The 23,352-nt window shown below is 38.9% G+C and overlaps 1 pseudogene; it reads right to left on the bottom strand.

Moving 5' to 3' along the window:
• Positions 1 to 5,367: 5,367 nt before the first annotated feature.
• Nlrp4b-ps3 (NLR family, pyrin domain containing 4B, pseudogene 3) lies at positions 5,368 to 16,899 on the bottom strand (annotated as a pseudogene).
• Positions 16,900 to 23,352: the final 6,453 nt, after the last annotated feature.

Genomic DNA, 23,352 nt, shown 5'->3' with positions numbered 1-23,352 from the left:
TGCATTGTAGGGTCCCATATAACTCAACAGGCCACCTTGTAAGCAAAGAGAACTTGAACGGGATCCTCCTTTTCTTTTTTTGATATCACCAATGCAGAAATATTAGTTTTTAGCTACTCTGACCTATTAAGTATCAAAAGTTCAAGGCCAGTGTAGGCAAGAGTAAGTTCCTGCCTGATTGTTACCCTGTCTGAAAAAGGACATGTGCATTCTATTTTGAACTATCAGATCTTCTCTTTGGGGCTGGGGAGGTAGGTGTTGGGGAACATGTCACGGTGAAACAAAAGGATCCTCTGACAACCAGACAAGGTAGAATCCTTGAATTGTCTTGGGTCTGGTGTTCACAAGATGCAGATGTGGGAGTCTTCTGGCCTGAGATCACTGATATACTCTGTCTCAAAAACTAAGGAAAAACATTTGATGAGTACTCCTGCCCTACACGCTTGAGGAAAAACACACAGACAACACACACACACACACACACACACACACACACACACACACACACACCCCTACTCCCTACTTCTATGGTCATATATGCATTATGCACAAATTCAGTCTTTATTTGTAACAGTATCTAGAGTTTTCCAACTATATCATTACCTTTTCCTCCTCACTGTTGATTAAACTTTGTAATCATGCCATTTTTGTTTTATTGCCAATGAACTTGTACTTAGTTCCCATGGTGACACAACTATCAAGTCTTTCTGTGGAGGAATTATTTTGGTCTTTCTCCCCTTATGTTTTGACTCCAGGTGTCTATATGCAGTATAGGTAGCCAAGGACTGGTCATCCTCTTGCCTTCTGCCAACTGAGGTAGCCTAAAAGTATTTATTTGTTTGATTGACTGATTGTTTTTTTAATATATGTAGGTGCGGATGTCCTTGAGTTTTGAATTCTTTGCCTCCCTTAACAGCCTACACAACTAACCCTGGGTTTCCTTCCTTCCTTCCTTCCTTCCTTCCTTCCTTCCTTCCTTCCATACTTTGTTCCTCCCTCCCTCCCTTCCTTTTTGGATGACTTATTTTTCCTACAAAGAATATTTCCATGTACCTCCAATATTACCTGCAGCTGTACTTCCCTCTTTTGAAACTGGTGAGCTGTGGGCTGGTTGGAGGGATGGAAAGGAGGTTGTCCCAGTCCCATGCCACCTCAAAAAAACTAGGGTCAGTGTGTAGCAGTTTTCAGGACTATCTATCTCTGTGTAGCCAGGTAGCTTTTCCAGAATGTTCTAAGTAGCAGCTCTCAAAGCTGATCTCATATAAGGTCTCTATGGACAGAAGAGAAGGCACAAACCACTACAAGCCTGAGCCAAGTCACACAGCTAAGGAAAATAAGAGATGGAGCCCCATGCCCATGTGTGAATGTTTTGTCCCCTCACTCCTTGTGCAATCCAACCTACCTTACATTTAGCCAGTTCTAGGATGTCTGTGGATTTTTCTTAACACTGGATGTCAGAGCTATACTGATATGTATACCTGTAATGTCAGGACTCTGGAGGCTTTTTAGACAGGAGACTAGCCTTAAATGTAAGGCCTACCTGGACTATATAGAAAGCAGTAGTTTTGCTTTGGCAGCAGTATGAGTCATAAAAAGAACAGCAGCAGGAGTAGTATGATAGCTCAGGGTGCGTAGCATGCAGGAGTCCCTGGGTTCTTAGCAATCATCAAACTAAACCATAATTCCAGGACTTGGAGGTGCAGACAAGAGGACCAGATGATCAAGGTCATCTTCCAACATAGGGATTTTGAGGCAAGGCTAGAATGTGTGACACTCACTCTAAAAACAAACACTATCCTACCCTTAAATCTTGAAGCCCAAGTCTGAAAAAAGTGACTTGGCAGCTCATAACAACCACATATACCCTGTGAATCAGAAGTGCCCTCTGTTGCAGAGAAGAAAACTCGGCATCCATATGTGTACTAATGATTTCCTGTGACTCATCTGGAATTGGCCTGAGTATTGACTTCATCCTCTGTGCACAGCAGTGAGAAGCTGTAAAGTAGTTACATCCTGCTGAGCCAGTGGGATGCTTTGAAAAACTGTGCATCCTGTGATCCCTGCTGGCCCTGTGGGAGAAGGCACTGGGGAGTTGAGTAGTCAGTGTTCCCTGATAGTCCCTTGGGAGAAAATGGGGAAGAAGTTTTGGAGGGTCTTGGGACTTTAACTTTGGTCATTAAGGAATGCAGGCCTTGTCACAAACTGATATTGTCCTACCACTTTGTGGTGGTTCTATAGAAGTACCCTGTCAGTGCACCTGATTTACTGGGGTCCCTGCCTCAACTCATAGCAACAAGGTCAAGAGAGCATGCACTGATACACTGATCTAATATGATTTTGCCCTTTTCTTTTTCTCATGCATACCATAATAAGGGAACCAGATACCTTTCATATCTGGGCTATTGGGGAATGTGCCTTGAAGAGATTACATAGATAAACTGCTGTTCTTGGCCCCCTCATTCATAATGAGGGTTACCTGTATCCCATGTGAGATCTGAGTTTATTCCCCAGAATGCAAGGAGAAGAGAGAGCATACAGGCTGAATCTTATCACCTAGCACTTTGAGATAGACAGATATACCTCCTTATTCTTTTGTTTATTATTTATTTTGTTTTTTGTTTTTTGAGACATTGTTTCAGTATTTAGCCCTGAAATGACCACACCAGCCTAAAAAGCACTGAGATCCCACTCACAGAGACACCGAAAGGGAGATCGATGCAATAAGCAAGAGATTTATTGATCCAGTGCATTAGAGTAGTTCTGCAATTGGGGCAGAGGCAACCCTGAACAATAAAAGCACACACTTTTTATATGTTTTCAAGGTATAGGTTTTAGGTTAAAGCATGAGTTGGTTATTTCTCCTTGGTGTGGCTTATTACCTTTTGAATTCATTGGTGGCCTCCTATTATCCTTTGAACTCATTGGAAGTCATTGTTGGAGAGATATCTTTGGGATGCAGAGGGGGTGGTGAAAGATCCTGCCCAACTACGGTTAGCTCATTAATGAGGATGGGGGACTGCTAAGGGCAGTTAGCTCATTTCCTGGAACAGGGTGATATCCTAAATTCTTTGGACAGTGTGTTAAAATCCCAGTCACCTAGCCTGGTGTTTCCCTAAGGCAGTCTTTGTCCTTAAAGTTTGAATCTTACAATACCTGTACATGTAAACAAGGATACACATACATCAGTACTCCATTTAAATGTGCTTGTGTGTGTGTGTGTGTTTGTGTGTGTGTGTGTATGTGTATGTGTGTTCATGTATGTGTGTGTGTGTGTGAATGTTTGTGCATGCACACTATAAGTATTTGTAGATAACTTTCATAATGGGATGTGTCTTTTCCTGTGGGTCAAAGCTAGTGTTGGTCCCACATAGAATGCACTACCCCATGCTTTAGCAACCGCCATTCCTACAAGTCCAGTCCTAAAACCCTAATGGCATTATGACCCATGAAGACCACACAGAAAAGGACTTCAAGACTGAAGAAGGCACTAATCCCCTTTGCTTATTAAAAACTACATATGAAGTCCTAAATATCACCCATAATAATTTTATTGTTAGCTATGTTTAAATGTTAAACACCTTTACTATGATGGCATCATAGTAAATATATTATGTAATATAGCATCTTGCCAAAGATTAGAACTTGGGCTAATTATAAACTGATGGATAACTATTTGTTCCACAGGGCAAATAATGTGTCCTTTTTATGTGATAAGTACCTATTCTTCGATTTGATTCAAAGCTAATATTTGGAGCTCTTGAACCTCAGTGACACATTCCTCTCCCACAGTGATGTGGTAATATTGTGTAAAATCTTGAACAAGGCAGAATACAAAATAAAAGAACTGGAGTGAGTCTTTGTGTTCTCTCATCTCACAGATTCCCATCGAAGGAGGCATCTTAATTTTGATCCATATGCTGTGATAAAAATGATCTGACCTAAGCAATAATAGAAAAAAATGCTTACTGGATTCAAAGTTTCAGCTTATGAGTCATCACTGTGGCTATTCAGAAGAGGAAAAAATACCTAGGATCATAGTCACATCGAATGCACAATGAAGAGCACAGAGCAGTGTATTAATGTACACATGCTAGTGCTCAATTAACTTCCTCCACTCCTGTACAGGTCACGCTACTGCTTTCTGAGGAATGTTGCAATTCACTGTGGACAAGTCTTACCACTTCAGTTAACTTCGTAAAGAAATCATCTGTAAACATGGCCAGAGAACATTCTTATCTAGAGAAGCCCATTTTAGGTGACTTTAGATTGTGTCAAGTTGACATTAAAACTATCACAGGACAACAGTATTTAATTTGTGCACTTGTGTCCTGTTTTTCTATTACTCATTCGTAGACTTCTTCACTTTAAAAAATGATCACCACTGGTCAATGAAATGGATCAGTCAGTTAAGGCACTTGCTGTCAACCCTACAACCTGAGTTCTATCCCAGGAACCACATGGAGAAGGGAAAGAACAAATTTCTACAGGATGTCCTGTTTTGCTACACATCTTCACATAATCTTTTGCATGCTGTAGCATGTAGCATATGTACGCAGGCACTCACATACAGTGTAAATAAATAAATGGAAGGAATTTATATTAATTTAAAACACTAGGTTGTTATGAGCATTTCATACTCTTCTAGAAGTTCTGAATTCTTCATCTGCCATGTGATAGTTCACAACCATCTGTAACTCTAAATCCACATCATCTTATGATTTCTGACATGTGCAGGCACTACGTATGCATGTGGTACACAGACACATGCAGGCAAAACATTCATATGTGAAATAAAAAATGAGTAAGACTCATTTAAAATTTTCCTAAAATTGAACTGATTATAGAGTGTGAAAGTTGATTTCTAGATGGGTATATCCACATTGGAAGCCATTGTTTTAGTTCAGATTTCATGGCTCTCTACATGCCATAGAACTCAGAACTCTCATCCCTGAGTGTAATGTCTATGGACACATGACTCCATGTGCTGAAAGATAGGTGCTTCCTGAATCATTTGTGGGAAGTATTTCCACCTGAGGAGCTAAAATTTTTACTGAGAGTAAACTTGAGGGAACTTCTATTGCTCTAGAAATTATATCTAGATGACTCTCAGATATTGTTGGTGGCAGGAATTTGATGACATGTGCTTTACATATAAAATTCAATGGTGGACAGTGTTGTGGTGTTAGAAGCAAAGATGGTGTTCCTGATTTGTGGCTAGTGACAGAAAAGGGGGTGGGAGTGTATGGGAATGTGTATGGAGTTCTAAAGTTCTTGATATGTACACTTTTATCCTATTTTTCTGCCTTGTATACTGTTATTCTGTATGCTTCTATGGTAAACATGCTTTTGGTTTTTCAATGGTTGAGTTTATTGTGTGACATTGTAAGACAAACTTTAAAAGAAAAAAAAAAGAAAGGAAGAAAAATACGTAGCGAGTAGCACCAAGAAGCCACAGATAGCTAGCAAATTATCTTCAGAGCTGTCCTAGCATCAGAGGAGAATAGGATAACCCAATCAGAGAGAAAAGTAAAATTTAAGTCATATAGGAGCCTCCAAATATCCAGGAGAAAATCACTGAGGAAATGTCACTGAATCAGAGGGAAATCCTCTTCTCCTGTTCTGAAAGATGAGCAGGGTGTCTCTTGTGCACCCCCAGGTGTGCACTATCAGAGAATTTGGATTATAGGCATGTACCACTATACTCAGTTTTATATGATGTTGAGGAAGAAATCTTTTACATGTGCAGTTCAGCAGGCAATACTCTGTAAATTGAACTTCTTCCTGGATCCCTGTACATATGAACTGATACAATATTTCTACTACTTCATATCCACCCATCTATCTGTCTGTCTGTCTATCTATCTATCTATCTATCTATCTATCTATCTATCTATGTCTATCAACTATAATTAAGAAACATACTCAGGCATGGAGGCACATGCCTTTCATTCCAGGACTATGGAGACAGGTAGATGGATATCATAATTCCAAGCTCAGTACAGCTATATAGTAAGATCCTGTCTCAAAACAATTAACACAAAATAAATAATAAAAAGATGAAATAGCATATATTTAAAACAGTCAATTTGGGGCTCAAGATGGCATCTATCAGACTGGAGAGAATTCATTGGTTAATTTAAGAGTGCTTATGTTCCTCCTGATATTAAGAATTTGGATCCCAGAACCCACAGTTATTTAAGTATACTTCCAGGGAATCTGATGACCTCTTCTGACCACTGATACCATTTTGACATGTGTGCATATTAAGAGATAGCCACATACACACAAAATAAAAGTGAAAGTTTCAAAAGTGGAAGCTATTGCCAAAAGAGGTGAATTCATTTTTTATATATGTGTGTGTTTTTGTACATACATAAACATATATATGGACATCTGTATGCCCATATATATGTCCATATATATGTACATATACATATACATACACACACAGACACACACATGCACACACACATACACACTGTTGAGTCTGTTTTTGTTGTTTGTGTGTATGTGGTTTCTAGACTGAACACTTGGCATTGCACAACCAGGAAGAGAGAGTTTTGAATCTGTCTATATAAGTCAGCAATGCACAGGGAGAGGTTCTGAAAATGGGACAGAAATAAAGATAATGAATAGTCTGACATGTACCTCTGGTCCATCCTTTCATTTAGGACATTTTGGATTCAGATAGATAAGTCTCTCAGTGCAGAACCATGGTTTAAGCAGTAGGCAGCAACAATAAAATCATAATAATCCTTAGCCACAATGCCAATCTCTTCCCTACGTTTTATTGTTGACTGTAGAAAGACTTCCTCTTCCATCTCAAAAAGACAATAAAGGAACTTCATGGTATTTACTTTTAGTTCAGGGTCCAATAGAATTTCTAGCCACTGAAGCAATTCTTACTTACTGAGACATCTGGTAGCCAAAAATTGCTTCCAGGTTTTTTGTGTTCCAATTCATGTAAAAGGCCAAAAATGAAATAGCCCCCAGCCACCCAAATACACCATCTTTTGACCTTCTTTAGAAAACAGTAGATCTTCTACATGGTGAACATCCTAACTAGGGTGGTTCATGTGGGTCTCTACCAGATAAAACATGGCAGCACAGAACTCCTGGCCAGAATATGTAAGAATTTTCAGATCCCTGCTCTGTTCAAAAATTCCAATGTTCAACAATGCAGGGATATCAGAGTCCACGATTCTATTTCTCCTGAGAGTCTCATAATTAAACACAGGTGTGTCAGTCCACATGCCTGCCACAGCTAGAAAATACAAGCCTTGCAGCTGGTGTTGGCTTTTTTTCACTTGGATATTGGAAATTTTGGGGAATGAACAAATTGAAGATGTGAGTAGTATACAGGGAGGTGGTACGTCAGCAGATGGAGACTGGGTCTTTTACCTTCTCTATCTCATTTTTTAAGACAAGTAGCTACCATGCAGCAGATCACAGGTGAACAGCTGCTCATTTTCTCTTATGAAACTGAAGGCCTCCAGGGCTCTCTTCTATCTTGGAACAAGGTGTGGAAAGATATCTTAATATCGCTTTCCTTGAATCCAGTTATTGTTCTCACATTTGTGTACTCAATCCAGTCCTTCAATTCCTCAAAAACCTCAAAATTAGCTGAGATGAGGAGAGATGATTCGGGGACTATCATCTTCCTGAGAAAACTGCTCAGCAGTTTGGCTGCTCTCTATGCAGTTGTCACACAGCTTTGACGTCTGTTTGGTAAAACCCCATTCCATCCCTTCTAAACTGTCAATGATAAATAAGAGTTTCTCAGGTTGGAATAGGATTTCTTCCATGGGAGCTGAGGGACTGGGCCACTGTCTGGAGATCAGTTAAGTCAGGCTTGCTGTCTTCAATTGTTTCACATCCTGACAGCAGAAGTAGAAGGTGTAGGAGAATTTATTCTGAAACACAAGGCCTTATGACCAATCATGAAAATTTTCAAAAGAATAGTCTTGCCAATTCCAGGAACATCAATTGTGGCTTCTCTTCAGTTCCCTTTGGTACAAGAAGGTTCTCAAATTGATCATATTCATCCCGGAAGAAATTCTGAATACTGATGCTGAACTTTCAAGAACAATTACATGTCAACTTCTTAAAATGAGCTCAATATATATTTGGGTGTACTGAGTCATATTGGGAGAAAAACCACAATATATCAAAATTGAGTTAAACATTTACCCATATATAGTCTTATCTCAATATTTTATTTCAGAATGTACACTTAAATATTTTTTAATAATGTGTTTGTGGTTTCCTCTGGAAGGCAGAGTTGTGAAATATACCCAGAGCTGGATTACTGTTGTCTCATGAGCAGTCCCACATTGGTGCTGGGAATTGAACTCAGGTTCTTTGCAAAAGTGAGGCATACTTCTAGCCACTGAGCCATTTCTTTGCCCCCCTTATGATGAATGTGGTCTGTGGGCCCAGAACAATGCTAGTTAATGTGCAAAAATTTTCACTGGCCCTGGAGCAGAGTTGCAATTCTCTGTGTGTCATGAATGTTATAACGTTTAACGGTCATGTGCTGTTTCAGAAGCTGGCACTTGAAGAGAGGTTGTCACTTTACCCCATTTCAGACCAAATCATGTTACCAACAGTGCCTTCTTGTGTTCTTGTCAGGGAATGGATTGAGCACTAACTCTGCAACAGGAAGGGAAGAGAATAAAACAGCTCAAGAGTAATCCTTGAGACCACCTACATTATGAACTATTTCAAGCAGATTTTTATAACAGGTTGCCTCAGAATATAAAAGGACCTGGAATGAGTAATAAAGCTGACATTAGAATAATGTGAAACTCAGCCACTGGAGAGATAGCTCAATTGGGAGTTCCAACTAGCTCCCCCTCCCCAATCTGGTTTCTGCTGGATTTTGTGAGATGATGATTTTTTTTTTGATGATGATGATGTTATGAGAGCCTGATTTGGGTATGTAACCTTCCTAACATTATTTGTTTTTCAACTGGAATATCGCTTTAGAGGATAATCTCTGCTTTGCATGGGGACTCCAGTTGTTCCCCCCCCCCTCTCTCTCTCTGAAACATTTTTATTGGGTAATTTTTATTTTACATTTCAAATGCTTTCTCTTTTCCCAATTTCTCCTCCAGAAACTCCTATCCAATTCTCCCTCCCTCTGCTTCTATAGGGTGCTCCCCTATGCACTCACTTCATTCCCACCACCCTGCCCTGGCATTCCCCTACACTGGCGCATCAAGCCTTCACAGGGCCAAGGGCCTCTCCTCCCATTTATGCCAGACAAGGCCATCCTCTGCTATGTATGTGACTGGAGCCATGGGTTCCTCCATGTGTAAATTTTGGTTGGTGGTTTTAGTCTAGGGCGTCTGGTTGGTTGATATTACTGTTCTTATTATGGGGTTACAAACACCTTCAGCTCCTCCAACTTTTTCTCTAACTCCTCAGTTGGAGACCCCTTGCTCAGTTCAATTGTTGGCTGAGATCACCCACCTGTGTATTTGTCAGGCTCTGGCATAGCCTCTCAAGATAAAGGCTCCTGTCAGCAAGCATTTCAGGAGACTGAAGGAAAGGCCCTATCAATTTCTCCCAGAAGTTATGAAGGCCAAATTTGATGCTGCTTTTTATGTATCTATGTATCTATTAATGTGTCTATCTAGGCATCTATCTAGATATCTAGTTATCTAGATATCTCTATCTGTCTGTCTGTCTATCTATCTATCTATCTATCTATCTATCTATCTATCTATCATCTATATATCTATCCTACCTACATACCGTTTATTTCTATCATTTGCAAGTTATTATTTTACTTTGACTTGCTGTGTATTAAACAAACATATTCATTCCAAATGAAAAGCATGACTTTCATAGATAATATGCTGGACCATATAGTATTCTCTGTTGTGTGCAACTGCTTTACTGAGACAACAAAAATAGCAACAATGTATGTTGGACTGCATGGCTCTCCAAACTCTAACATCAGTGTCTGTTAACTCCTGCCACATACTCAGATGTGCACACCTAACGGTGTAATTATACATGGCTGGCATAACAGCAGAAAACTAAAAAATGGCATTACTTTTAACATAAGATTGACTGCATAATAATGAAAATAGGTAGTGTCACACTGATATTAAAAGTATAGAATAATGGGACTAGAGAGAAGCCTCAGTAGTTAAGGGCATTGGCTACTCTAGAAGATATTCTGAAAATGGTTTCTAGCACACATACATATCTGTTGTCTCACAGTGCCTATGCATATGATGCATCTCTAGAAGGCCTGGACTCTGCAAGCACTGCACTCACACACAAAGCCCTGCACACATCCATGCACATGTGCAATTTTTGAAATGATACCTTAAATTTTTTCAACTTATACAAGCTAGGGGGAGGGAAAGGAAAGGAGAGAAGGGAGAATCACAGTGGGGAAATACTATAAGCAAAACACAATGACATATATACACACACACACATACATGCATACATACATACATACATACAAATTAAACATTGAAACATTTTGTATTCCAAGTATAACAGTTAATTTTTAAAATGTGCTCAATAATAATAAAAGGTAAGTTGACCAATTAGGGAAACAGTAATAGCAAGGCAAATTGTATACCTTCATAAAAGGTCTCAACTAAATTTAAGAATCACCAGATGGGGGCCAATGAGATGTCTTAGGGCATTCGTCACAAGGCATATGAGGTCCTCAGTTTCTTCCATAAACCTCACAGTACAGAAGCAGAATTAACTCAGAAGTTTTTCTCTGATCTTCGTTTGTGTACTATGTCATGCAAGTGTGCATATGTGTACATATCAAGATATGTGTAAGAAAGGTCAAAAGGAGCCAACACTGATTTTGATATTGATGAGAAATAGCTACACAGGGGAAGGAGGGCATAAGGTCAGTTAGAAACAAAATCCAACCTATAGCCAAGAAAAGATAAAAAGAGAGAAACACAAAACATTGTATGGAGATGTAATATGTGAAGCTCAAGAGATGGCTCAGTGGTTAAAAGCACTCAGAAGACCTGGGTTTAGGTCCAAGCATTCCCATGGTAGCACACACCTTCTGCTGGTTTAGTACCAGAAGAACCAATGTCCTCTTCTGGCCTCCAGTGGCACGGTCACACATGACACACATATGCAGGTACTCTAACAGACACATAAAGTAGTTTTCTAATAGTTCTCATACATATTTTGACCATCGTTTAAAGATTCAATATGTGTGACTGGAATCCCAAAATAAGGTGGGATAGAAAGAACAACACAGAGACAATGTTTAAACAAATGTAGAATGAAGGGTAAAGAATATTTTCTAGTCACAAATATAAGATTATCAGTGAATCCTAGCATAATGAGCAAAGGAAAATGAAAATGATCATAGCAAGATACTGAAACCTCAAAGACAAAAATATACATTAAATCTTAAAGCATCCATGGTATCATCTATCAGAATAAATTAAAGTATGACTTTTAGGATCATACTGTTTATGAAACATGACTTGTCTTTTATAATCTTTTGATGTTAAAGCAACAATGAAGACTAAGAAATCTTATTACATACTGTATTATGTAGCTATTTCAAATACATACTTGACATGTATGTGGGGTAGTGAGAGGGGGAGGAGTAGAGTGCACATGCATGTGGACACCAGAGGTTCACATTGGGTATTTTCTTCAGCTGCTATTTGCTTAAAAAAGATTTATTTTTTTAATATGGGTGAAAGGGTGCTTTTGTTTGCATTCATGCATGTGTACCAGCTGTGTGCAGTACCCTCAAAGAATAAAAGAATGTGCTGAATCCCCTGAAACTGGAATTACAGATGGTTGTGAACCACTAGGTAGATTCTGGAAACAAGCCGAGTTCTTCAGTAAGAACCAGCATTCTTAAACACTGAATCATCTCCTCAGGAGGTCCATCTCATTTTTTGAGACAAATATTTTTCAGCTAGCTCAGAACTTGTAAACTAGCTGACCAGACTGCTATCATGCCTTGATTGTATATGGTTGCTGAGATTAACCATCAAGGCAGATTTTCAAGTTTACACAGCAAGTACCTTGCAGACAAAGACATCACCCTAGATTCCATAAATATGATTTTTTACAGGTATCTTTGCTTGTTGCTGCCCTAAATCCTCAGTTCTACTATTTTATTCTAGAGTTAAAGCTCAAGTTTAGATGTGAAGAGAACATTAATAATGTCCTGTGCAGTAGTTTAATCATCTAGGTTAGGATTGTTACCCTTATATATTTGAATACACAGACTAGAACTAACATGTATACATGAAGCTGACTCCTTCCTCAGGGAAAATTATGTGCCATGACACCTTCTGTCCCTAAGGTAGATGGGCATAAAAACAGCTGTCAAAAACATGACACAAACCTCAGTATCTTAAAGCAGCTTTGACCAACTCACCAACAATCTTCCCTATTGCCCTTCAGTGAGATCATCCCTACTGATTTTCTGGAGGACTTTGAAGGTTGTATACTGGGCTTGCTTCCCATCACAATGTTTCACCAATAAGATGTCAAGGTCTTCCTGAGATGCATCCTTTACTTTGGTCCAAGAAATCTGTTTTAGGCCCATTTGAAGAATATCAAGTATGAATAATTCCTTAAATTTCATGAATTCCACCTTGTTTAGCTCTTTCCAGCATCACATAAAACCAAAATGAGAAAAGAGAGATGCCAGTTTTTTTCTTAAGGAAGATATATTTGTCTTTAGAGAAAATGGATCTGTTGGAAAATCATGCAAGTAGCTTAGTAACAAAAGAACAAGGAGGGTGCAAATGATTGGGGAATTGACTGAGCTGGTAAATTGCTGCACAGGTGTAAAGACATAAGTTGAAACTTCAGTGTTGATATAAGAAGCAAGAAGAACAGCCACACAATTTTTATCCTACAATATCTTCTGCCTGCAAGATATGCTGGGGTAATGGTGAAATAGAATGTGTATAAGTGGCCCACCAGTCTAGTCTAACTTGAGTCACATACCGTAGAAGGAGCCCACACCTGTCACTGTGTTGTTGGCCAGAAACTAAAAGCTGGTCATGTCAGAGATTAAGGATACCAAACACAGCTGGAAAAAGAAAGAAAGAAAGAAAGAGAGAAAGAAAGAAAGAAAGAAAGAAAGAAAGAGAAAGAAAGGAAGGAAGGAAGAAAGAAGAAAAGAAGGAAGGAAAGGACCAAAAAAAAGGAAAGAAAGATGGATGAAGCAAAGAAGTGCATGCTGACAGGAACTGGATATAAATTTCTCCTGAGAGACACAGCCAGAACATGTCAAATACAGAGGTGAACGCTAACAGCAAACCACTGAACTGAGAATTGGACCCCGTTGGAGGAATTAGAGAAAGGAATGAAAGAGCTGAAGGGGTTGCAACCCCATAAGAACAACAATGCCAACCAACCAGAGCTCCCAGGGACTAAACCACTATCCAAAGAGTATACATGGACTGAACCATGGCTCCAACTTTATATGTAGCCAAGGATGGTCTTGCTGGGCACCAATGGAAGGAGAAGCCCTTGGTCTTGTCAACGTTGGACCCACAGTGTAGGGGATTGTCTGGGGTGGCAATAAGGGACTGCTGATTGGGAGGGGAACACCCTTTTAGAAGGGTAGGGCGAGAAGTTAGGAGGATTATGGACAGAAAACTGGGAAAGGGAATAACATCTGAAATGTAAATAAGAAATACCCAATTAAGAAAAACTGTATAAATTAAAAATAAAAGATAAATAAAAGACAAAAAAATAGAGATGAATATTGATATATATGTATATATATAAATTTGAATGTCAATATTCTTATATAATTTTTATGCATAATACATATGCATATGCATAATACATAATGCATAATACACAAAGCTATAATAAAAGTTCTGTTTAAATTGTATTTAAAAAGAAAGAAAAGGAAAAAGATGAAAGAAATAAGAAATTAAGAAAAATGATTTCTAATGATTTTTCTGCTATTTTAATAGAATTTTGCCTGTCACAATCGTCTTAAGAGCCATGCATCATCCAGCAACTCCTTCAAAGGCATCATTCAGCAGCTGAAATGAACAGATGCAGAGACCACGGCCAAACAATTGGTCAAGCCAGCATAACCCCACTGAAGAGGGGAAGAAGAAGTGTAGATGCTAGAGTTGTCAAGGACATCATGAGAAAACACCCAGAGAATCAACTAAGCAGAGCTCACAAATGTTCATAGAGACTAAAGGGACAACCATGGACCCTGTGTGAAATCTGCACTAGAGGTCCACTGCTTACTCAGCTTATATGTTATGATTGTGTAACTTTGTGTTCTTGTTGGATCCTTAACGGAGGAGCAGAGACTGCCACTGACTCTTTTGCTTAAACTTGGGACAATTTTCCTCCTATGGCATTGCCTCATCCAGCCTTGATATGAGGGATTGTGCCTAGTGTTATTGTAATTTGATAGGCTGCATTCAATTGCTATTTCTGAGAGCCCTTCATTTGTTTAGGGGTAACAAGGGAGGACTAGATATAGTGGAAAGGGCAAGTGTGTTTGTGAGGGATCAGGGAGGAAAGGAGGTAGGAGAAACTGAGGCCAAGATATAAAATAGGTAGAGAAACAAATAACCAAACAAAAAGCAGGGTATGATGGCACAGCCCTGAAATCCTAGCACTAGGCAGGGCAAAAACAGGAGTATTGCTGTGGCCTCTGGCAGCTTGTCTAGGCAAATTTGCTGAGCTCCAGGTTTACTGAAAACTCCTGTCTCCAAAATCAGGTAGAGAGTAATTAAGAAAGTTACTTGGTATCAGTATCTGGCGTCCACAGAAATATGCCAATCTCCATCTACATATATGCATGTGGTCACTAAACTATCACCTACTATACTGTTCATTTTGTGTGATAAATAAGGCAAGTTTTTTGGTATGGTCTCATTTTAACTCTCATCCCATTGAAAGTTTCACTAAAACAACACTGTGGTTCTCAATGGTCTCAACGATGAAATCATTTAATACAGTTTCTCATGTTTTTGGTGACCTCTAACTATAATGTTATTTTTCCTAATTCTCTAATTTTGTGACTTTATGAATACCAATGAACATATCTGTTTTCCTAAGGTCTCGGATAACCCCTGTGAAATAGTCATCGAACCTCCAAAAGGGTCTCAACTCACAGCTTCAGAACCACTGCTAGAAACTTGGAAAAATTTCAGGAGCCATAATTGTACAGGCTAATAACTAGCAGGTGATCTTCCTGAGATGGCCGACTCTGGATTATTATCCTATCTGTGACAGGTTCCCCCTTATTAAGCAAGGCTGTAAATAAATTTAGGAAAGATTCCTGCTATTGATATGCTTTTCCTGTTATTATTAAACATATATAACTATCATTAAGTAGTAGCCATGCCTTTGGAACAGATATCTACAAATCTACAAAGATGTACATTTCTTGTAGTGATTCTATTCAGACATTAAGACCTAAGTCTAATGATGATTCTATAAGAATTCCTAAAATTATAACAGTGATTATTAAGCTCTTTTATAGTGGGACTGCTATTAGGTCCTTTTCTGAAAGTAGTGTAATTACTTTTCAAAGTGTCCCTTTTATTTCCTGAGGCTTCCAACTAGCAGGCTGAAAGCTAGAGCCCAGCAGTCCTGCTGATAAAGAACAAAGGCCACATTGCTTAATTCTCTGCTGTAAGGCTACCAGTGTTAATCTCCTAAACCATCAGATTTTTATCCTCAGAAAGAGCAAGAGTCTTTTTAGGACATTTTAGACATTATTATCAGCAGGTGCGTACAGTTAGAGAGCTAGAAAGTCCTGAGAGCCTCAGATTTAAATTCACCACCTCATCACCAGAGTCCTACACTGTGTACTCCACCACTACCTAGCAGAAAACAAAAAAAGTGACATGTATTACTCTAAAGAATTACTCATGGGGCTGGAGTGATAGCCCAGTACTTAAGAGTATTTGGTGCTCTTGCAGAAGATCCATATTTCATTTGCAGCATCGATACTAGGGATCTCACAGCTGTCTGTAACTTTAGCTCCAGGCAATCTGACACCCTTTATGGACTCTGAAAGCAGGGCACACATGTATTGCTCCTACATAGAGTCATGAAAAGACGTACCCATAAATCTTAAAAGAATTACTGCTACCTCTAATTCTGTTGATACTAGGTGCAATGCTAGCACAGGATCATATTTATGATGCTATTAGGATAACAGTACATGTACAGTACAGCATAAAACACCTGTAAATATTAACAGGTAGTTGAGTCCAGTGACATTAACCTGGAATTCCAGCTACTTTAGAGAAGAGGCAGGAAGATTTCAATTGTAGGGTCTGCCTACCTACTAACACAGTGAAGTTCAGGGAACCCTGAGCAACTTAGTGACTTCATATTACATCATCCTCCAACAAGATTTCAATGATGGTGAGGTGTGCATGGCAAAGGTTTAGCATACCAGATGATCTTAAAGTGAACTTGAGTTCAATTACCAGCATCAATATCAGATGGCTCACAATCACCTGTAACTCCGGTTCAAGGGCATCTAATAACTTCTTCTGGGTCTCTGGGTAACACGCATGTGTGTTGTACACTGAAAAAACACTCATACACTAAATAAACAATAAATAAATAAATAAATAAATAAATAAGATTTTTGACGTGTATAAAAACAAAACCTAAAGAGAGGGCTGGTGCTTCCAGTTTCCATCTGCACCTGGGAGCTGACCCTGTGCTACAGCCATCAACACTCCTCCAATCCTCCCAAAGAAACCTTGTTCACCAGAAGTGTTGACACACTCAACCTCACAAGTGAGATCACTATTACCCCTGCAATACCTGGCAAAATTAGGACTTACCAGAGCTCAGTGGATCCAGGAACCACAGCACAGCCATGAAAATGATCCTTCCTGTTTTCATCTGCACCATGAAGATGACCCTGTGTTATACACTTCACTACCCCAATCCTGTCAACAAAACTTTGACTACCAGGAATGTTGACACACCCAACCTCACAGGCTCACAAGAGGAACAGTTTCCAGTCAGAGACTACTAGGCCAGCTAACACTAGAGATAACAAGATGGTGAGAATGAAGCTCAAGAATGTAAACACAGAAACCAATGCTAATCGGAATTACCAGAAAATTATTCTTTTACCACACCAAGCCATAGATACCCCAACATACCTGAAAAGCCATATTTTGATTTAAATCACTTGTCGTGATGATAACAGAAGACTTTAGGAAGGACATTAATACCTCTCTTAAAGAAATACAGGAGAACAGAGATAAACAGGTAGAGGTCATTAAAAAGGAAACACATAAATCCCTTAAAGAAATACAGGAAAGTAGAACCAAAGAGGTGAAGGAATTGAACAATACCATTCACAATCTAATAATAAAAATAATAAATCACAAAGGGAGACAGTCTTAAAGATAGAAAACCTGTGAAAGACATCAGGAGTTATAGATGCAAGCATCACCAACAAGAAATAGAAGAGAGATTATCAGGTGTAGAAGATACCATAGAAAACATTGATATAATAGTCAAAGAAAATGCAAAAATCTCCTAACCCAAAACATCCAAGATATTCAGTACACAATGAAAAGTCCAAACCTAAGAATAATAGGCATAGTAGAGTGCAAAGATTCCTAACTCAAAGTGCCAGTAAATATCTTCATCAAAATTATAGAAGAAAACTTCCCTTACCTAAAGAAAAAGATGCCCATAAAAACACAAGAAGCCTACAGAATGCAAACTAGAATGTACCAGAAAAGGGATTCTTCCTGTTACATAGTAATCAAAACACCAAATGTACAAAACCAAGAAAATTATTAAAAGCATTAAGGGATAATGGTCAAGTAACATATAAAGGCAGACATCAGAGTTACACCAGACTTCTCCACAGACAGTCTAAGAGCAAGGAGATCTTGGGCAGATGCCATAAAGACACTAAAAGATCAAAATGCAAGCCCAGAATACTCTCAATTATGAACATCTATGCCCCAAATCCAAGGATACCCATACTTGTACAGGAAACATTACTAAAGCTGAAAGCATTGGGAGACTTCAACATCCAACTCTCACCATTGGACAGAGCATAGAAACTAAACAGAAATGCAGGTAAACTAAGAGAAGTCATGAACCAACTGAATTTAACAGATATCTACAGAACATTTCAGTCTAAAATAAGAGAATATATCTTCTCAGGAACTCATGGTACTTCCCCAAAATTGAGCATGTAATTGGTCACAATACATCTCTCAACCAATTCAAGAAGATTGAAATAATAACATGCATCCTATCAGATCATGACAGACTAAGACTGGTCTTCAATAAGGACTCAACCCCTGAGGGCCAGCAGAAAGAAAGGAAACAGGCAAACATGGAAGATAGGAGGTGGGAAGACACTCTGGAATGTACCAGAGACCTATGAGGTTACAGACTCTCAGAACTCAAATGGGAGAACTTAGATGAAATGCCCTGCAATGGGGAGAGGGAACTTATGGAGCCCACCTTCAGTAAAAAGACAGGGCATCAAGTGAAGGGATGGCGTTGTCATCCCACAGTCAAAAACTCTGACCTATTATTGTCCCTATCTGAAAGAACTGTAGGAAAAAATAGAGAAGAGCCTGAGGAAAAGGAGGTCCAATAACAGGTCCAAAATGTGTTCTAGCTTAGGGGGAGGCTCCAAGTTCTGAGACTATTACTAATGCTATTGTGTGCTTAGAAACTAGGACCTACTATGATTGCCCTCAGAAAGGCTCAACAAGTAGCTGAAACGGTCAGATGCAGATATTTACTCCTAATCAATGGACAGAAGCTGGTGCCCACTGAGATGGAAGTACAGAAAAGCTGAAAGAAGCTGAGGAGGTTAACGCCATCGGAAGACCAGCAGATTCAACTAAACTGGACTGTTGGTATTTCTAAGAAGCTGAGCCACCAACCAGGCACAATACACCAGCTGATATGAGACCCCCAGTACATACATAGCAGAGGACTGCCCAATCTGAACTCAGTTAGAGAAGATGTACCTAACCCTCAAGAGATTTGAGGCCCTAAGGAGTGGGGTAGTCTGGTGGATTGAGTGTGTACAGACATGCTTTTGGAGACTGGGGTTAGAGGAGCACAGGGGTGTGGAATAGTCTAGGGTAGGCTAGGAGAGAGATAAAATATGGACTATAAAAAATGATTAAAGGATAGATAGATAGATAAATAGATAGATGATAGATAGATAGATAAAATAAAAGGCATATTCAGCAGATGGTGCTTCCTGAAGTGTCAGTCTGTAGAATAATGGAAATTTGTCCATTCTTGTTTCCTTGTACAAGCTCACGGTCAAGTAGATCAAGTACCTCCACATAAAAACAGATATAATGAATCTATGAAAAAGAAAAAGTGGGAAAGAGCCTTGAACATATCTGCACAGGTGAAATTATCCTGAACAGAACACCAATGGCTTAGGCTCTAAGAGCAACTATAGACAAATGAGATCTCATAAAATTGAAATGCTTTTGTAAGACTCAGGACACTTTCAACAGGAAAAACCGGAAACCTACAGATTGGGAAAAGATGTTTACCAATCCTACTTAGATAGATAGGGCTAACCAAACTAGATAAGATGGATGCAAAGAAGTGCAGGCTGACAGGAACCAGATGTAGATCTCTCCTGAGAGACACAGCCAGAATACAGCAAATACATAGGCAAATGCCATCATTAAACCACTGAACTGAGAATGGGACCCCTGTTGAAGAAATCTTAGAAAGGACAGAAAGAGCTTGAAGGGGCTTGAGACACCATATGAACAATGCCAACCAACCAGAGCTTCCAGGGACTAACCCACTACCCAAAGACTATACATGGACTGACCCTGGACTCCAACTGCATACGTAGCAATGAATAGCCTAGTAAGAGCACCAGTGGAAGCGGAAGCACTTTGTCCTGCCAAGACTGAACCCCCAGTGAACATGATTGTGGGGGAGGACGGTAAAGGGGGGAGGATGGGGAGGGGAACACCCATATAGAAGGGGAGAGTGAGGGGTTAGGGGGATTGGCCCCGAAAACGGGAAGGGAAATAACAATCGAAATGTAAATAAGAAAAACTCAAGTTAATAAAGAAAAAAAAAAAGCAATAAAGAAAGAACACAGAGAAAAAACCCTGGATATAGAAAACTAAGGGAAGAGACAAGGAGCCATAGATACAAGCATCACCAACAGAATACAAGAGATAGAAGAGAGAATCTCAGTAGCAGAAGATTCCTTAGAAATCATCGACACAACTGTCAAAGATAATGTAAAACGGAAAAAGCTACTGGTCCAAAACATACAGGAAATCCAGGACTCAATGAGAAGATCAAACCTAAGGATAATAGGTATAGAAGAGAGTGAAGACTCTCAGCTCAAAGGACCAGTAAATATCTTCAACAAAATCATAGAAGAAAACTTCCTTAACCTAAAGAAAGAGATGCCCATAAGCATACAAGAAGCCTACAGAACTCCAAATAGATTGGACCAGAAAAGAAACTCCTCCCGTCACATAATAGGCAAGACACCAAATGCACAAAATAAAGAAAGAATATTAAAAGCAGTAAGGGAAAAAGGACAAGTAACATATAAAGGCAGACCTATCAGAATCACACCAGACTTCTCGCCAGAGACTATGAAAGCAAGAAGATCCTGGACAGATGTCATACAGACCCTAAGAGAACACAAATGCCAACCCAAGTTGCTGTATCCTGCAAAACTCTCAATTAACATAGATGAAGAAACCAAGATATTCCATGACAAAACCAAATTTACACAATATCTTTCTATAAATCCAGCCCTACAAAGGATAATAAATGTTAAAGCCCAACATAAGGAGGCAAGCTACACCCTAGAAAAAGCAAGAAACTAATCGTCTTGGCAACAAAACAAAGAGAAGAAAAGCACACAAACATTATCTCACATCCAAATATGAATATAACAGGAAGCAATAATCACTATTCCTTAATATCTCTCAATATCAATTGTCTCAACTCCCCAATAAAAAGACATAGATTAATAAATTGGATATGCAATGAGGACCCTGCATTCTGCTGCCTACAGGAAACACACTTCAGAGACAAAGACAGACACTACCTCAGACTGAAAGGCTGGAAAACAACTTTCCAAGCAAATGGTCAGAAAAAGCAAGCTGGAGTAGCCATTCTAATATCGAATGAAATCGATTTTCAACTAAAAGTCATCAAAAAAGATAAGGAAGGACACTTCGTATTCGTCAAAGGAAAAATCCACCAAGATAAACTCTCAATCCTAAATATCTATGCTCCAAATACAAGGGCACCTACATACATAAAAGAAACCTTACTGAAGCTCAAAACACACATTGCACCTCACACAATAATAGTAGGAGATTTCAACACCACCCTCTCATCAATGGACAGATCATGGAAACAGAAATAAAACAGAGACATAGACAGACTAAGAGAAGTCATGAACCAAATGGACTTAACAGATATCTATAGAACATTTTATCATAAAGCAAAAGGATATACATTCTTCTCACCACCTCATGGTACTTTGTCCAAAATTGGCCATATAATCTGTCAAAAAACATGCCTCAACACATACAGAAAGATAGACATAATCCAATGCGTCCTATCAGACCACCACAGGGTAAAGCTGGTCTTCAATAACAATAAGGGAAGAACGCCCATGTATACATGGAAGTTGAACAATGTTCTACTCAATGATAATCTGGTCAAGAAAGAATTAAAGAAAGAAATTAAAGACTCCTTAGAATTTAATGAAAATGAAGGTATAACATAGCCAAACTTAAGGGACACAATGAAAGCTGTGCTAAGAGGAAAACTCATAGCTCTGAGTGCATGGAGAAAGAAACAGGAGAGAGCATATGTCAGGAGAGAGCATATGTCAGGAGAGAGCATATGTCAGCAGCTTGACAGCACACCTAAAAGCTCTAGAACAAAAAGAAGCAAATACACTCAGGGGGAGTAGAAGGCATGAAATAATCAAACTCAGAGCTGAAATCAAAGAAGTAGAAACAAAAAGGACCATAGAAAGAATCAACAGAACCAAAAGTTGGTACTTTGAGAAAGTCAACAAGATATATAAACCCTTATCCAGACTGAGGAGAGGACACAGAGAGTGTGTACAAATTAACAAAATCAGAAATGAAAAGGGAGACAGAATCAGAGGAAATTCAAAAAAGCATGAGATCCTACTACAAAAGCCGATATTCAACAAAAATTGAAAATCTGAAGGAAATGGACAATTTCCTAGACAGATACCAGGTACCGAAGTTAAATCAGGAACAGATAAACCATTTAAACAACCCCATATCTCCTAACAAAATAGAAGCAGTCATTAAAGGCCTCCCAGCCAAAAAGAGCCCGGGTCCAGATGGATTTAGTGCAGAATTCTATCAGACCTTCATAGAAGACCTCATACCAATACTATCCAAATTATTCCACAAAATTGAAACAGGTGGAGCACTACCAAATTCCTTCTATGAAGCCACAATTACTCTTATACCTAAACCACACAAAGACCCAACAAAGAATGAGAATTTCATACCAATTTCCCTTATGAATATCGACTCAAAAATACTCGATAAAATTTTGGAAAACCGAATCCAAGAGCACATCAAAACAAGCATTCACCATGATCAAGTAGGCTTCATCCCAGGCATGCAGGGATGGTTTAATATATGGAAAACCATCAACGTAACCCATTATATAAACAAAGTGAGAGAACAAAGCCACATGATCATTTCATTAGATGCTGAGAAAGCATTTGACAAAATTCAACATCCCTTCATGATAAAAGTCCTGGAAAGAATAGGAATTCAAGGCCCATACCTAAACATAGTAAAAGCCATATACAGCAAACCAGTCACTAACATTAAACTAAATGGAGAGAAACTTGAAGCAATCCCACTAAAATCAGGGACTAGACAAGCCTGTCCACTCTCTCCCTACTTATTCAATATAGTTCTTGAAGTTCTAGCCAGAGCAATCAGACAACAAAAGGAGATCCAGTGTATACAGATTGGAAAAGAAGAAGTCAAAATGTCACTATTTGCAGATGATATGATAGTATATTTAAGTGATCCCAAAAGTACCACCAGAGAACTACTAAAGCTGATAAACAACTTCAGCAAAGTGGCTTGGTATAAAATTAACTAAAATAAATCAGTAGCCTTCCTCTACACAAAAGAGAAACAAGCCGAGAAAGCAATTAGGGAAACGACACCCTTCATAATAGTCCCAAATAATATAAAGTACCTCGGTGTGACTTTAACCAAGCAAGTAAAAGATCTGTACAATAAGAACTTCAAGCGTCTGAAGAAAGAAATTGAAGAAGACCTCAGAAGACGA

This window comes from Rattus norvegicus, chromosome 1 (assembly GCF_021556685.1).
Source record: "Rattus norvegicus strain SHRSP/BbbUtx chromosome 1, alternate assembly SHRSP_T2T, whole genome shotgun sequence".
Lineage (NCBI taxonomy): Eukaryota > Metazoa > Chordata > Mammalia > Rodentia > Muridae > Rattus > Rattus norvegicus.
This window is presented reverse-complemented; position numbering and strand designations above follow the sequence as displayed.